The sequence below is a fragment of the Suricata suricatta genome, chromosome 5, assembly GCF_006229205.1.
Source record: "Suricata suricatta isolate VVHF042 chromosome 5, meerkat_22Aug2017_6uvM2_HiC, whole genome shotgun sequence".
In the NCBI taxonomy this organism is placed as follows: domain Eukaryota; kingdom Metazoa; phylum Chordata; class Mammalia; order Carnivora; family Herpestidae; genus Suricata; species Suricata suricatta.
This window is the reverse complement of record NC_043704.1, coordinates 20,353,392-20,372,195: the sequence shown is the minus strand read 5'-3', so window position 1 is coordinate 20,372,195 and position 18,804 is coordinate 20,353,392.

Genomic DNA, 18,804 nt, shown 5'->3' with positions numbered 1-18,804 from the left:
GTGCTATTTCTTATAATACCCAAGTCTGTGCCAATCAGCACTTTGAAAAATCATGTCAGCTTCTTGGTGCAAATGAATAATCCACTTTGACAAATAGGACAAGTGACTTGAAGGAAGCACACTCTATTGATTATAATGGAAGACAATTTGTCGTCAGGCGACAAGTGTGGCTATTAGGAACTCTACACATATTCCAGTCCACTTTCCTTGTTTTCATATAAATACCAGAGAGTCTGAAACGAATTTTTATTTTCATGAGATTAGGGTTTTGGCTTTTTTTTTTTATTTCACTTACCTAATATTTACTAAATTCCCAATAAGTGTCCAGGATTTCCTGTCTAATGTAGCCACGTGTAGCCATGTAAACTTAAATTAAAATTGATTAAAGTGTCCATTAGCCACATGTGGCCAGTAGCTCCTTTATTGGACAACAGACATAGGATACCGCCATCAGCTTAGGCAGTTTTATTGGGCAGGACTGTCTCATAGTCAGTCTTGCTACTCAAAATGTGATAAGATTAAATGGCATTAGCCTAACTTGAGTGTGTGCTAAAATCATGTTGAAATTGTTAAAACAAGACACGAGGTGATGTGTATTCACATTAAAGTTTCAGATATACTACCTTCATCTAGGGATCATGTTAAAATGCAGATTCTGATTCAGAAAGTCTGGAGTGGGGCCCAAGATCCTGCATTTCTAACGAGCTTCCAGGTGTCATCAATGCTTTGGTTCGTGAACCACACTTTGAATACCAAGGATCTGGAAGAAGTGAAAATAATGTAAGAACAAGTTTTTTTTAATGTTTTATTTATTTTTGATACAGAGAGAGACAGAGCATGAAAGGGCGAGGGTCAAAGAGAGAAGGAGACACAGAACCGAAAGCAGGCCTCCAGGCTCTGAGCTAGCTGTCAGCACAGAGCCTGACGTGAGGCTTGAACCCACAAACGTGAGATCTGACCTGAGCTAAAGCCAGAGGCTTAACCGACTGAGCCACCCAGGCGCCCCACAAGTTTTTTTTTTAAGTTTACTTATTTATTTTGAGAGTGCACAAGATGGGAAGGGGCAGAGAGAGAGGGTGAGAGAAAGGCCCAAGTGGGTTCTGCCTTGTCAGCACAGAACCCAACACAGGGCTTGATCCCATGAACCGCTAGATCATGACCTGAGCTGAAATCAAAAGCCGGTTGGACGTTCGGGGTGCCTGGGTGGCTCAGGCAGTTGAGAGTCTGACTTCGGCTCAGGTCATGATCGCACACGATTCATGAGTTTCAGCCCCGCGTCGGTTTCTGTGCTAAAAGCTCAGAGCCTGAAACCTTCTTTAGATTCTGTGCCTCCCTCTCTCTCTGCCCCTCCCCTGCTTGCTCTTTCTATCTCTCTATCTTCCTCTCTCTCTCAAAAATAAGCATTGGGGCACCTGGGTGGCTCAGTCGGTTAAGTGTCTGACTTTGGCTCAGGTCATGATCTCACGTTAGTGGGTTCGAGACCCACGGGCTCTGTGCTGACAGCTCAGAGCCTGAAGCCTGCTTCTGATTCTATGTCTCCCTCTCTCTCTGCCCCTCCCCATCTCATGCTCTGTCTCTCTCTGTATCAAAAATAAATAAAACACTTAAAAATTTTTTAAATAAATAAATAAACAAACAAACATTTTTTAAAAAGTCAGACGCTCAACTGAATGAGCCACCCATAAGCCTAAGTATAGGCTTTTGACTTTGGAAAACATATCTTCTCTGAAAAAAATAAGATTTCAATATATTATTCATTGATACAATAAAGAATTGGGAAGAGATTATTGATTTGGAAGAGGATACTATGATACTAGTTTTATAGGTAGTGGCCAAACCTTGCAATGATTATTATCATTGTTATAATCATGGGTGAGTACAGACAACAGGAAAGAAGCACAGAGGGGTGCCTGGGTGACTCAATCAATTAAGCATCCAACTTCAGCTCAGGTCATAATCTCATTGTTCGTGACTTCGAGTCTCGTTTCAGAACCTGGAGCCTACTTTGGATTCTCTATCTCTCTTTCTCTCTCCCTCTCCCTCTCCCTCTCCCTCTCCCTCTCCCCCTCTCCCTCTCCCTCTCCCTCTCTCTCTCTCTCTCTCTCTCTCTCTCTCTCTCTCTCTTTCTCTCTCTCTCTCTCTCTCAAAAATAAACATTAAAAAAATAAAAAAGAAAGAATGAAAGAAGCACAGAAAGTATTATGGTGAGCACTCAGTCTATGAAAATAGATTGGCTCCATTAGCAAGAAATGAGGGGAGAGAAACAAAGAGAAAGTGAAAGTTCTGGGTTTAGAAACATCCACAGTTAGGACTGGCAGGAGCGGTAGAATACTGCAAAGACCCAAAAAAGTAAAGAAGTTAACACAGTTGGGAGATCACCATTTACAAAGAATAAAATCTCAAACAAGTATTTCGCAACAAAAGAAAAGGATGCAAAGGCAAAAATATATTGATACTTTCCAGGAACATAAATTGTAGAGAAAATAGAGATAAACAAGGAACTGTCTCCCAGCTACCAGATTTTTTTTTTTTGAAAACCATCCAAATTATGGAGCTGCCACTACCAATATCCACAGCCACCATCCTAGGGAAAGTCTCTGGTGATTTGCAAACTATCCCTGCATGTACTTAGGTGTCTAGACTAAAACTATTTTACTCATGAGGCACATAGGTTAAAAACAAGTAGAACAAAGTAGAACTTGGAGGAAGGAAAGACATTGAGGTAGAAGATATTTCTGCAGTGCATCTTCATAAACACATGCAGTACAAAGATAAGATCACCTGTTTCCTAAAATACTATTACAACACTGAGGTGCTTCTCTAATAGGAGGCTGGACACCTGGGAGAAGAAGGGGCTGTAGTATGACCTCATGACCAGTATCACCATCTTCATCACTATCATCTGTTCCAGAATATGTGCTAATTCTTTGCTGTAGATTATTTCATGGCACTGAAGGAGGAGCAGATTGAAAAGTTGCTCCATCTCCATTTTTGTTGCAGGCACTGATTACATGAATGCCTCTATATGAAGAAAAAAGTAAATATATAAGAGACAAAATTGTAACTTTGGCTTGTTTTTGTTCCTTGAATGGAGAAAATGCAATAATGCAATTCTAGTTTACATGATAATTTGACTTGTAATGAAACTAAATGGATTGTAAATATTCACATTACTATCTCTCATCACCACCGACTGTCTCATGGTACTAAAAGGAAAAACTTATCTCAGAACTATTTAAAAATATGACATATGTGATCCCCGCAAGTAGATTTTAGTTAACGCTAGTCACAAGATACGTAAAAGTATTAAGCTCACATGTGAGAATAGATTAAAACCCTCCTTTTTTGGAAACTTTTCTTGGAGAACCTCTTGCTCTTGTGGAGAAAATTTGTTTTCTCAACAATATTATTGAATTATTTTACTTAAAAAAAGTTGTTGGGGCTTTTTTCCTAATAACTTCATCCTCCTCTTCTGTAATGAGCTTAAAACAACTAAATAGCAACACTACCATTCTGCCTGCTGGGCTAATCTTACCACCAATAGAAACTTCTTTGAAGTGGAGCTTTGTGTAATGAGCAGAAGAAAAGAAAACGGAGGAGTCAGAGTGTTCCAGACAATAATCATCTGGAAGATGGTTTTTCCTTTTTTTTCTGGAAGCAAGAAGAGTTTTACAATCCAGCTATCGCCAAAGACAGAAGTGACTTTGGGGAATTCAAAAAGAATGATATGAAGAAATCCTATAGACTGTTCTGCACAGTTGTGTACAATAGCAGCATTTAGGGAAATAGTAAGACAGAGAGTCCTAGACATACAGTTGATAGGTCTCATATAATTAAAGAAGGAAGAATCCATTTTAATGATGGCTTCAAACAGTCACAGACAAAAAAAAAAACTGAGAACCAAATCTAGTTGTGGTCTCAGAAAATGACCCATCTGGGATAGGACTGAGAAATGAATATTGTGGGACAGAAACAGAAAGACGCAGACCCAAACATTACCAAAGAAGTTTAGTACAAAGACAGAGATAACAAAATTAACTCCCCTATTTCATAATTCTTTCACCTCTCAGAACCCCAGTGGAATGACCAGAGAAATAAAAGGAAAAAATGGGAACAAATAGATATAATCATAGGACATTTAAATAAGAAGGAAAGGTGGTGTACACAGGCCAGAAGCTTCAAGAATCTCTACTGCCCGGACTTTTGTCAAGACCATCTGAAGACACTTGCCATCCTGGACGGTAACAGATACACAGATGCAACCAGCCTGGGGAGAAAGATGGGAACCCAACTAGCACCCTAATTTAGAGTGATGGGTTGGGAATGGAGTAGCAAATCACAACATCAAAAGACACTTTGGAAAATATAAAAAATGTCATCACTCAACACAATCGGCTACAGCAGTCCTTCCAGACTTGTATTTGCTGTAGAGAAATGGAGCATAGAAGTGTCACAACGTGGTGGCGAGAAGGGCTTACTGATGCTGGAGGTCATTTTGGACAACGACAGGCAACCACTGAAAACCCTGCACAGGGGTGTGGGCGGGGGTATGTGCTGCATGTGTGATGGGCATTAAGGAGCACACTCATGGGAATGAGCACTGGGTGTTGCACATAAATGATGAATCACTAAATTTTACTCCTGAAACCATTATTACACAATATGTTAACTCACTTGGATTTAAGTAAAATTTTTAAAAAGGAAGAAAGAAAGAAAACCCCGTAGAAATGAAACTCTCTACCTTGCAAATGCCTCTTTTGCAAGACGGTAGCATTCTTTCCCCTCACAGACAACCTCAGTCCTAATCCTAAAAGAAAATTCAACTAAACATAAAAATATACTTTCTCTGTCTCTGAATTCAAAAGTTTGAAATCAGATTCCACATACTCTCAGCAAGGACTGTTTCACTTCTCACGAGTGGATAAACTATATCTTCTGTAAGGATGAAAAGACAGAAAAATAAAATATATTTTAAAAATAAAACGTTTTAACACATGTTTAACACCAAACATGTTTAAATTTGTATATAAGTATGTAGGCCTATCTGAAGTATCAAAGCTAATTTCGACCTGTGAAATAGCCTTATTGATAGAAACAGAAGAAAACTTTGAAACTGTTATTTGTATTGTACATAAAAATATTTTTAAGTTTATTTATTTATTTTGAGAGAGAGAGAGGAGGGAGGGGAGCAGAGGGAAGAGCACAGAAAGAGGGGAAATGCCAAGCAGGCTCCACACTGTCAGCACAGGGCCCGATGCGGGGCTTGAACTCCCAAACCATGAGATCATGACCTGAGCTTATAGGGACATTTAACCTCCAGACACCCCATGTCCATGAAATTTGAAAGAGCAGTGCATCTACAAAACAGAACAGCCTGAAATAAGGGGAAGTTGCTTGCAGGGGAAATAATGGTTCCAAATATTAATCAGTGGAGGCACCACGCATCAGATTGGCTGCTACAGAAAGTATTTACAAGTATTTACAGAACATGGAAGAAAATAGCAAAGGGATCAATACGGTGAGTGGAAAGATAAAAAGAAGGTATAAGATTGATCCAGGAGTTCCCCTGTGTTCATAGTAAGAATTCTAAAAGCAGTGATTTGGTGGAGAAAAATTCTCTGTAGAAGATGGCAGGAGAGGTAGCAAAGAAAATGAAAATGAAGGTGAGTTCACTGAGCTAAAGAGAGCTGAGACTTTAAAACAAAAGAGGCTATCCGGACATCAGGCAAAATAAGTAAGAAATAAACGCTAAAACAGATCTTGATAATAACAAGAATAAAGAAAAAGGAAAAAAATCAAAGCCATCCACACAGAAAACCAGGCAACATACAAAAATAAGAAAAACGAGGACCATCTCAATGTCATAGCTCTCCTCCACAATTCTGTATTTCAGAAGAAACGGTTCAGTGTCTGTAAAGTTAAGATGACTATTGATTTGAACTTAAGAAACCAATTTCCAGCCAACCTATCCCTCATGTTTGGAGGTAACTAAGATATTTGCATATCCAGGAACTTAGGAAATGTCCTTAATGAGTATTATTTTTTAATGAGATGTTACAGCAACCTCTGAAATAAATTAAAATAAAAGAATTTTTGATGAGCAATATAATCTGTAATTATTAGAATTTTTGCTGGAATAATTATTAATGTAGTCATGGAACAATAATAAGATATAATTCTCTAAATATGTATGATCAAGATAAAAAGAAGAGTGTGATGAGATAGGTAAAAGAGAAAGAAAAAAGAAAAATCAGAGGAAAAAAAGAGGGAAGGAAGAAAAGGAGAAAGAAAGGTAGAAAGGAAAGAGTACTTTAACATATGAAAAGATCTTTCAGTCTGTGATTAATTAGTTTAAAAAATAAGTTCTAGTATATTTTTATTTAGTTCGATGATAATAATAATTAAAAAGAATATCTAAATCATTGTAAAAGCAGTAAGAAAGACTAAGCACTATATTAGGGTACAGGGAAACTTTGCTCATTGGAGATAAAAGAAAACTGCTTCTCTCAAAATTCATAGGTAAAATCTTCAGAAATAAATATTTTGGGAACCAATGAGTGGTAGATTTACCCCACACTGGCATTACAGTCATTGCTGCAGTTATTTGTATATCTTTACTTTACACTATGATTGAGTATGCAGCCTAATACACTGAATATATTTATTTTATTGTTTTTTAAGTTTATTTATTTATTTTGAGAGAAAGAGTAGGTGCATGAGCAGGGGAGAGACCAAATCCCGGGCCAGGTCCGCACTGGTAGGGCAAAGCCGAACTCGGAGCTAGATCTCACAAACATGAGATCATGACCTGACCCAAAACTGTGTTGGTCGTTTAACCAACTGAGCCACCCAGGTGCCCCTGAATACATTTCATTCCACATTATTGGTTTAGTCATTCTCAATAAATCTGTCATGGGGACACAGAGTCATTCTCACACAGGACCTGTGATTGGGAAGAAGCTAACTCCCTCCACCTCCAGCTCAACACCAGGAATGGATCGTTTTTAAATGTATTTATTTAAATAAGCTCTACATTCAACGCGGGCTGGAAATCACTAGCCCAAGATCAAGAGCCAAATGCTCTTCCAGTTGAGCCAGCCAGGCACCAGAAATGGATCCTTTTTAGTTTTAGCTAAACACCTGACTCCATCCCCCAGGCACAGTTAATGTTCCTAAATGGTCAAGTTGAGAGTAGCCTGACAGACTCTTCTTGAATGGTGGAACGCAGTCATGTCTTATCCCCAAAGTACAAAATGCTTTTTGGTAATGGCGCTGGTGGGTAAACAAAGCCAAGAACAAGGCAAGGAAAGGAGACAGAGCCACTGGACTGTGAGAGTTCTGAACTTCAGTTACAGGAGCCAATGAATATCCTCAACCTTGAGCCACTTTGAAATGAGGTCTTTTTTTTAATTATTGTTGTTCTTGGAAGCATACTAATTGATACAAACTTCTTTGGTTGCCTTTCTAAAGGTTCTAAGAAACTCTTGATTATGTGGGATCCAATCAACATTGCTTCCTTCCATTTGGTAGCCCAGTGGGTAGAGCAATGTACATTTACCAGTTGACTAGCATAGACAAAGATTTAAAATTTGCTTAGGCTTCAAGTTTTCCAATATATTAAAATTTCCCAGCTATCTAACCTAGAAATGTCACGGAGACTTTACAACTTCCCAAGACCCTTAGCAATACACATATCAAAACATTCGCTTCATGGATGACAAATCCTGGAAAATAAGCCACTTTTTAAAATCACAAATTTACTTTTAAACAATACAATTTAGTAGGAATAAATATAATTAAAGTATGCTTAAAAAAACAAGAGGAAGAAGTCAAATATTTCATATAACTAGTTTATATATTGGAGGGAGGAGTTAAACGCTTTTTGTAGCTTTCCCTGTTTTTCAAACAGTTTACTCATCAAAATGAAGGTATGTGTCTACTGAATGTTAAATATGATGCTTCTTCTGGTTTTCACTGTATCGGGAACCACATTCATCAGCATCAAGAGAATAATTTTAGGACGGACTTCTTAGATTGCTTTCTCTAAAGCAGGATTATTGAGGGGCACACCCACACAGGGCCGTTAAATGCAAAGAAAACAACTTGACCAGACTCTGCATTTCTGGAATTGGAGACGTCCCACTGACTCAGTAATTGTTCCCAAGACCGTTGGTTTTGCGAAATCTTTAACATTCTCAGGTAGAGAAGTACCCCTGACAGAAATTGTCCCTGCTGTGCTCCAGTTCCCCCTGCATTAGGGACAACTGGAAAAGAAGACCATATTGTGAGGAAGATACGAGTTATGGGTCACAAGGAGGAAATGACCCTGGAGTAGAATAAGGAAAATCTGAATTTTTTTTCTCTTGAAGTAAGCAACAAAATATCTCTAACCTTCAAATTAGTCGAGTACGCAGGCTTTGTTTTAAGAATCAAATGGAACCAAATGTTAAGAAATGTTTAGAATCATATTTGTTTCTAGTCCAGGTAAGTGATTTCTATCCCTGACTTCCTAGTATTGAAAATATTTGATTTAGAGCTATTTATTTTTTCTTCTCTCACAGTCTCACTATTTTTCTGTTCATCTGTTACCTACATACATCCTCAAGTAATTTATGTAAGGATGATTTTAAGTATGGAAGTTTGAAAAATGCTTCACATACTGTGATGAATATAAGTGCAGGAATTAGCATCAGGTAGTCTCTTGAGGAATCTCCCAGCCTAATAATTTTATAATTCACGTAGGGAAAAGTCTCTGAACCTTAGAAGAAGGGTCTGAAATATATCCCCAAGATCCGAGGAACGTGGCAGTACAGTAGGTGGCCCAGAATCTACTCATGTGTACTGTCCAAACTGTTATGGTCACTTTCCAAGCTCCATAATAACAAAAGATTTGTGAAGCAGAGTATAAAATAGTTATGAATGTGGCCAAGTGTGTATGACTTTTCCTAAAATGGCTAATGTTCAGCATATAATTTCTTCGGGCAGAAGCCTCAAATGTATTACGGGTGGTATATAGAAAGACGTTTCTTAAACGCAATCTGCATTCTGCCATTTTTGAGTTTTTAACAAGAGCCTTTACAATCCAGGGGTGTGGAGAATTGACAGATTTTGCACATTTTAGTGCTTTTCCACAATGTTTGCTCTGTTCAGCAGAATATAAGCTTTCAGATTTAAAATATGTTTTCTAGCTTATCCCACTGTGCAAATCAGTACATTAAGCAAGCCTAGCAGAAAACCATAGCAAGCAGACAGAGAAGCTACAAGAGGCTTTCCTATCAAATGTGATGGGAAATAAGATTTAAATATCAGTTTGCCCACAGTGTGTGAACCAGAAATCACAACCCAGAAACAGAAAAAAATAAAATAAAACTCTAAGCAAGGTCAACAGAGACACACAATACTGTGAGGGAAAAAAAGCACTTAAAGTAATGCAAACTGAAACAAATTGCATTGAGCATATCCTATTAAACATACTGTACTAAAACACATTGTTAATATAGTATAAACCGTTGCAAGAAATAAACCCATAGAAGGTCCCTATCTCTCGCTCCCATGACAGTCCAGACAGGTATTTCTGGTTGGCAGGAAGCTTTCCTCCACACAGGGACCCAGAGCTCCAGCCTCCTTCCATCCAAGACCCTGCCATCATGGTCCGTATCTATGAGCTGCTCTGTGATGCCCAGGGGCAGAAAGAAGAAGGCATGGAGGAGACACATCCTCTTGGAAAAAGACCTGAGCCTGGAGACAGTCTTTTGGCTCTCAATCTATTCACAACTCAAGCAAAGGACCACGCTGACTGCATAGAAGGCTGGGAAACATGGTCTTGCCAAGCGCTGAGAAGATGAGGAGAAGGGATTTGTTCGATGCCTAACAAATAACAGAAATATGAAAGTATGTACAGTGTTCACCACACACCTAACGTCTCATGTTACATTGCCATTCCACAAATGTAACCATTAAGAAAATGTTTTAACACATCGAAAGGAAGCTGGGTTAATTGTAATCCAAAGTAACAAAGGTATAAAGATAGTTACAGTCATTTTGCTCTCTTATCAAAATAAGCAATTAGTTTGAGAACACAAGCTGGTGACCAGATTTCAGGATGCTAATTTTGAGTCATCATCAGCCAAATAGGGCATCAGTGAGAATTAGAATAAATCAGAGACTTAATGGAAAGGAAGGAAGAGAAAATGAATGTCTTAAGACCTGAATGTGAGTCCCTTAATTAAAAATGGGAGTTAAGAGATAACCCCCTCACATTCCAGTTTCTCCTTAGAGAGACACTGACCAGGTTTCCTCCTAATTCCTCCTAGGAGTTCTGTGATAGACACACTTTAAATGGGATAAAATGGAGAAAGTTTGAAGAGTTTTTTTTATATGTATAAAATTTTAAATGTATATGCTTTTATTGTTAAATTAATATATTGTGTAATTATGAAATGTAAAACCTAGAAATTTAGATGACGTAAAAACAAAATATTGATTTTCAATAAATTATGTTATTTAAGAACATAGAAAAGAGTTTTTTCTAAAAATTGTTTAAAATGTTTAACAATTTATTATATAAGACTTTAATTTACATCAAGTTCATATTATTTTAATGAGAGCAAAGTGATTGTTTGCTTTAACCCTTGAAGATTCAACTATTTAAAGGTATTCTAAGTTTATTTTTACAGTAGTTTTAATGTCCATCAAAACTGAAAAAGGTATTTCATAAAGTTACAATATTCAAATATGTACTTAAGGATAGTCCATTGTTGATGGTAATGGATATAATTACATATTTCAATTTCACAATGATTCCTAATTTTATCGATTTATTATACGATCTAATTAGAATATTGTGGGAGGTTTGGTTTGGTTTGATATTGCTTTCTTAATGTCATCATTGAGCTTACAAAGAGTTTCTCCTTGGACTAAGTAAAACTAACAAACGTGAACACTTTATTATTCACTTTACCGCCATTTTAGCATGACCTTTGGTCTATAGCTTGTTTGGGAGAATCTTTTAAATCATGTCCATGGGGGAGGACTCGTTAAGTTAAAACTAGATATGTCCACTTAAAAAGGCACAGAGTAATTACACTTTATTGCAATACACTGGAAGCACATGAACAAGTGGAAGCAATTCTGAGGAACCCCGGAAGCTGTTGACCTCTCAGGTCCCAAAGTCTCAGGTCCTGGCTATCACCTGTGGGACCATTTGGGGGCACCAGAGTCACTCCTTGAAGTAAACATTCATAACCTTAATCCTTTACATATTTTATTTTCTTTAAGCTTCATTGTTTATTTTGAAAGAGAGAGTGCATGCATAAGCGGGGGAGGGGGGGGACAGAGAGAGAGGGAGGGAGAATCCCAAGCAGACCCCACGCTGTCAGCACAGAGTCCATCATAGAGCTGAAACCCACAAACCATGAGATCATAACCTGAGCCAAGATCCAGTCTGATGATCAACCAACTGAGCCACTCAGGCTCCCCCCACCCTTTCTTACAGATAGTAGATAAAAGTAAATAAAATTTAAATTGTACCACAACCGGTTATTTTGCATCAAGCTTTGTGTATTCACCTTCACATTGAGATATTGGCAGAGACCAGTGTATTCCACTTACCCAGGGATCTTTTTAAATGCAGTTTCTGATTGCATGGGTTTAGGGTGGGAATGGAGATTCTGCCTTCCTAACAATACAATATTCCATACTTTTGGCCCATAGACCTCCAGTTAAGTTGCAAAAATTTTAAATATAATTGGCTTTGCTGAGCTACTTAGAGATGGCAATATCTGGGCACACCTACAGTGAACAAGACCATGGTCTGAGACATGTTTATATAAACCCAAGAAGAAGAGATCTCCAAGAAAGGAAAAGAAGGGATCAATAATTTTACCCTAACCGATATTTCCTTGAAAGTTAGCTCCATTCCCCCACTCCTTAGGCCTTTGGAGACATTTTAGATAATGTTCTGGCCAGAGACAAGATTTCACATTCTGTCTGGAGTTGCTTAAGGTTATAGGTAAGATCATTAGCTTTGCAGTATCCAAAGCTAGAACTATAGAAGAGTTTATAGCTTCTCTGGTAATATACTTGCTTGATAAACATACACTGTTTATCAATACAGTGATGATAACAATCCTGATCCTCACAGCAGTATTGAAAGGATTATATGAGAAAATCAGGAGCATCTGGCCAGCTCAGTTGGGTGAGCTTCAGACTTCCGCTCAGGTCATGATCTCAAGGCTCATGGGTTCAAGTCCCACCTTAAGCTCTGTGCATACAGCTCAAGCCTGGAGCCTGCTTTAGATTCTGTCTCCCTCTTTCTATCCCTCCTCAGCTCATGTTCTGTCTCTCTCTCTCTGTCTCTCTGTCTCTCTCTCAAAAATAAACAAAAAAAATCTTTAAAAAAGAAGATAATACGGTCAGTAATACTTAATGTTAACTGTCCTTAGCACTCCTCCATGTGCTGGTATATTTGGAGATTTCCTTACTGCTCTCTTAAATTCAAGCCAGACAATAATCTCCAAAATGCTTCAGAAGAACTCAAAAATTTTAGTATAGATTGAGATTAGACAATATGATGGAGAGAAGAAACAGATCAATTTCAAAGTACCACATAAACTAAAGACAAAACAGAAATTCTAAGTAAGTCTGTTTTCATATACATTCACAAAAGTACCAGCTACTCACTCTGAATTTAGTGTGCTCATTAAAAAATAGTTAACCTTGTCAAAGGAACTCTAAATGCTTACTCAAGAATACATTCTTGAGAGCAACAACAACGATTACAATTACAACAACAAACTTGCCAACAACACACAGGGCAATTTTATTTTAAAGGAGTGTGTGAGCCGAGAGAAGAAAATGGAATAAAAACGTGTTGTTAAAGGAGCCTTAAAACACAATGAAAACTTTTCATCTTTTTCTTACCCTGATAAACATCACAATGCAAGATTATGTTATGTAGAGAGTTAAAATCTAAGCATTGGATCAACTAGGTGTTTTGAAAACTGTAACTCCAAATTGCTTATTGATGAAACTCTTCCTATGATATCTTAATAAAATTCTAACTATTTTACTTTAGTTTTTTTTTATTGGAGGGAAAACAGCCAAAAAGGGGAAAAAAATTCTTTCTAAAATAACTAAATATGCATGCCATTTTCAAAAGAACTTTTACTAACATATTCATCCCTGAGGTCTGTTTAAATGTTATGGGACTTAGACAGACACACTTGCACAGATGAATGCCCTTTTTTCTTGCAAAAAAAAAAAAAGTAATATATTTTTTAAAAATAAAACTATTCCCCAAATGTTTCCTTTTTGATGTTACTAAAGAAATACTTGGCTTTTTTCCCTGAATAAATGTTACCAGCACTGAAGATCCACTATTGTTAAATCATAAGGAAGGGTGCTAAAGAAAAAAAAAAATTCCTGCTGAAATAAATCACATCAAATTTCAAGAACAAAGTGAATAGGATGATTGGATTAATGCTAAGCAATTTCTCTCCCTATTATAATATTGAAGAAACTTATAAGTACTTCCTCTTCCCAGTATATTGTAAAAGTGAAAAATAATCTGTTGTGGTTTTTTCAATGTATTTATTCCAAGATGGGAAAAAGAAAGAGCATCATTTGAGCATCTAAAAATGTATCAGATGCTATGCAAATGTCTAAAGTACATATCTCCCAGGATACTTCCAAACAATGAACAATAGTGGTAGAATTTTTTCCATTTTATGGAGAAGAAAAGCAAGGGTCCAAAAAATTAAGTCATCATGTCAGTATCAAAAAGCTAGTAAATTGCAGGCTAGTTATCTTCACTGCAGATCCCACACTTTCACTGGTAAAGCAAGGCTGGGTGTATCGGGTCTGTGGGCAAAAAGCATTAGCATGCGCTTCCTAAAGCAACCACACCACTGCAATTCTGTTCGACCAAGTAGTACAAAAGTAGAGGTGTGGGGGCACATCAACTGCACAGTGGGACCCCTCTTCCCCACCATTCTTGCATATATGTATACATGAATTCAAAAGACTGATGTTAAAAATAAAACAAAAATAAACTTATTTGAAATAGGATGAAACCTAAAACAATAATACGTAAACTTGCCTACTTATATTATAAAATGATTGTTGCCCTTGAATTTGTGCTGTGACAGTATAAGCACTAACTTGTTTTTTCATCCTAATGGGAATAAAAATGAAATAGGCCACCAATACTATCTCAAGGAGGGATCTATGATTTTTACATTAAATTTGGCCTTTCAACCTCATTATACTGCAGGGAGGGGCAAAAAGGGAGCTCTGCATATCTCCAGTACTATGCTGCTAAAGGCAGAATTGACTAAATCTCATTAGTCATTAAATAATTTATCCAAAGTAAGTCATCATCAGATAATTTTGTGTATTATCCTAAAGAATAAATAATAGTAGCTCTTGTGAAAATTTGATTTCTCAAGAAAATAACCATGAATATGACTGACTGGCAAATCCATATTGGTGACCCTCTACCTCTCCAGGGGAGTTCAAGGTTGTGTACACCCATTTAGGTCTCTACCATTGCTTTTCCTTACACTGTACAAAGTATCAAATCTATATCAAAGAAGAAAGGCAGTTATCAAGGGCTTTCAGTGAGCCTGTTATATAAGATTGTGAAGACCACGTTAAGAGTCAAAAATTTGCTTCAGCCACTCATCTCTCCTTCTTCCCCATGATGTAACTGGAAGGTTAACAGGACCCAGCGGGTTCACTAACAGGACTGCCCTCAGCCTCCAGCATAGGAGGGGGACGTGACCCTTGGGACTCACCTAGGGAACTAGCCACTCAATGAGAGCTTTGAGCCCTTCAGCCCCACCCCATAAGGGTGCCTTGTGTGCAGGTAGTGGTCAAGCATTCCTCACCTGACTCCTGTTTCACGTGACAAAACAAATCTTTCCAGGAACTGGTTCCATCGTTCGCTACAGTAGAAGCTCTGTTGTTAAATGAGGCAAGAAGAGAAACGATAATGTCCCTTTCTGCATCAAATTTATTAGGTTTAGATTCCCTCCCCCCTATATATTTGTGTCTTTCCTCCCATCTCTCCCTCCCTGTATTATTGATTCCACACACGCCGTATCTTCTAAGTTGCAAACTCTGAAACTGAAAAGAAAAACAAAACTTGCCCTTTTGCAGCTCCTGCCATTTAGCTATGTCCACTGTCCCTCTCCCTGTTGATTCTGCCACCAAATTCCCACTCACAGCCATCCCATTCCTGCCAAGTTAGGTCCTGTGGCATCAACACTCATATCAAGGGCTTTGTTTCAGCCAAATGTTTTAACATCATTGTCGTTGAAGACTTCCTTCTTTTAAATACTTTCTCTTTCTTCCATTTAACTTACCTACAACCATGGTTATACCATCAACCCATAGTTCCTCCAAGAAATCCATAAATCAAGGCTCTCCTTTTTTACCCCAATGATGTATCATCCTAGACTCACTGTGTTACACTGTATTTATGGGGTCATTTTAGGATGAGATAGATGTGTGTAAGTTTCAGAGACAATGAGAAGGATCCGTTTGTTTAAGGCAGGCTGAACATACAAGGGAAGTGGTAATGGAGTAAGAAGGCACATCAACACCTCTAACATCACAGACCTCCCCTTTCCTCAAGTCCCTCTTCACCTTAGATTCCATGAGCCATAATATTAACAACAGTCTTTCTTATTCCATATTCCCATTCTATCCCATTTAATGAAACCTGGTACTGGTGAGTCTCATCTGCTTTCTCTGTTTGTGCCTATGTGAAATATAAGAGGGTATCAAAGACCAATCTATCCACCTTTGGATCCTGTCTTTTCTTTCTGGTCACCACTTCATACAGTTAGCTGTATCTACCTGCTCATGGATACTCAGCTTCTCCATTGACTTTTTTTTTTAAGGAGAGAGAGAAAGAGAGCACACAAGCTGGGGAGACGGGCAGAGGAAAAGAGAGAATCCCAAGCAGGCCCCATGCTAGGCACAGAGCCTGATGTTAGGCTCAATCCCATGATCTTTGGATCATGACTTGAGCTGAAATAGGGTGGGACACTCAGTTGACTCAGCCACCCAGGTGCCCCTCCCATTAACTTTCAAGTATGCCCACATCTCTCTCACATTACAAAGAAAGTTTCACTCAGGCTCGCTTCCCCCAACAACTCCCCTGTCTCTCCCCTGCCCTTCACAGCCAAACTTTTTAAAAAATTTGTCTTCACACACGGATTTCTTTTTCTCACCTCCCTGCCATTCTCCACCCCCTCCAGTGTAACTTCTGTCCCCTCTCATCAACAAAATAGCACCCTCCAAAATCACCAATGTTTCCATTTTAATAAGTTCCATGGGTGTTTTTGGTAGCATTAAGCACAATTTATGTATCTCCGTTTTAAATATAATTTTTTCCTCCCTGGGTTTCTGTGTCTCCCCAGTGACCTTTCTCTTTTGACTTTCTTGAATCATCTTCTTCTGCCCTGTCCGTTAATATATTTCCTTCACATTGCGTACTAGGCCAACTCTTCTTCTGCCTCCACACTTTCTCCCTAGGCATTTCATCCATGAGTACAAATAAAATCACTCACCATAGGCTTATGTCACCCAAATTTATTTCTACGATGCTATATTTCATCAATTATGAGACACTTACTTTTCCATGTTTTAACATCTTTCAAATAAAGCTGGGTCTTGCAGTTGATGGCATGCCATATTAGTGGCTGTATTTTTCTTAGTGGCATATACAATAACGGTGCATTTTTTTAAATAGTGGCATCTTGGATTCAATGAAATATTTTTAGCTGCATCCTTCCTTGAAAACCCAGACCCATATTTATCTACTCACCATTTCCATTTGAATGCTTGAAATAGCAGTACTACAAAGAAACGTGTATATTGAATTGTAGGTGAATGGCACCTTCTGGGATTATCCAATATGGTGGCCTTGGCAAAAGCACTTAAAATTCAACACTTCAAAACTGAACTGAAACTTCCCATCCTCTTCCCAAGCTCCCAGCTCCTCTGAAATCTCCTCTTCCAGTGTTCCTTATCTCAGTAGTCCTTACCATTGTCCATCCAACTTTGTACAAGACAGCACCCTAAATATCAAATTTATATGTCCCTTTTCTGCATCCCATAAGATAAGATATGTTCTATTGATTTTCCAGATCTGTCCACTTCTTTGTATCTCCTCCAATATCTCCCTGGTTTAAGGGGCCATCACCTTCCTAGTCCTACAAGAGTCTTCTAACCTGTCTGAAAACATCCATTCTTGCTCCATTTCTTACCCATTCTCTATCTGATAGCATAATTTTTTTCAAAACAAGTCTGACAAGACCACACCCATGATGAGACCCTTTGATGTGTAGCCATTGCTGCCCAGACAGTGTCTTCCAAGAGCTTTCACACTGTCCAGTCCCCTCTTATTGCTCAAGTTCATGTCCTCATCATGCCTTCTCATTCTCCAGGTTCCAATACAGTGGATTTGTCTCAGGTCTCTAAAGAACAGTAAGCTCTTTTTTGCCATAGATCTGGTTCTCTTTCCTGAAATTCTCTCAATATTCTCCTCCGAACTTATCTAGCTGACCCTCCTCAGCCTTCAAATTTCTGTCTAAATATTGTTGCTGAGAGTCTTCTCTGACTTAAACCAGATCAGCTCCCTTTATCATATGCCTTCTTTTTCATGTTTTAAAATTTTATGTTTATATTTTATTAAATATTTTGTATCTATTATTATTTTAAATGATTTCTATTTCTAAGTTTATTTTGAGAGAAAACAGATGTGTGTGAACAGGAAGAGAGAGACAGATAGAGAATCCCAAGCAGTCTCTGCACTGTCAGCACAGAGCCTGTTGTGGGGCTTGATCTCATGAACCGTGAGATTATGACCTGAGCTGAAATCAAGAGTTGGATGCCTACCAACTGAGCCAACCAGGCGCCCCTATAGTTGCTATTGTATGGTGGCTTTACTAATGTTTGCTAAAACCTAAACTCCCTGAGAGCAGGCCTCTTTTCTTACTATTGTAGTCCTACTTCTCAGCAGAGTCCCTGGCAAGGAGTAGTTCCTCAAAAAAGACTTTTTAAATAAATATTTGTCAAGACAGGGTAGAACCAGATGATGGCCGAAGTCCCCTATTCCCACCAAACTGCTGACTCTAACATATGGATTTTTATTTTAATATTATTTATCATATTTAACAAATGTATTAGGCTTTTAGATTTGGATTATTATTCTCTCTAAAATTAATTTTTGGGGCACTTGGGTGGCTGAGAAGATGAGGCATTTGATTTCGGCTCAGGTCATTATCTCACTTTCGTGGGTTCAAGCCCCACATCAGGCTCTGTGCTGACAGCTCAGAGCCTGGAGCCTGCTTCAGATTCTGTGTCTCCCTCTCTCTCTGTCCCTCCATGGGTCTTTCTTTCTCTCTCTCTCTCTCTCTCTCTCTCTCTCTCTCTCTTTCTCAAAACTAAAGAAACATTTAAAAATTTAGTAAACAAAAAATTAAATTAAATTAACTTTTTTATCCACTTTTACTTAACTTCTTAGTATTTTTGTTTTAGTCATGTTTGATTTTTTTAAGTTTTTCATTTCTGCATTATTATAAAATTACTTTGTTACCAATTCTGTTTGTTTGCCATTGGTCTTTCATATATTGCTGTTTTTTTCCTATTTGCATGAATAGATTGCTTTTAATTCTATAATAAGTAAGGTGATCTTCTGTGTCAGGAATTTAATATTTTGGTGATGACTAGCAAATGTCATTCTGCCACTTCTACACCCCTAGGTCTTTATTTCAATTAGTATAATTTGCTCAT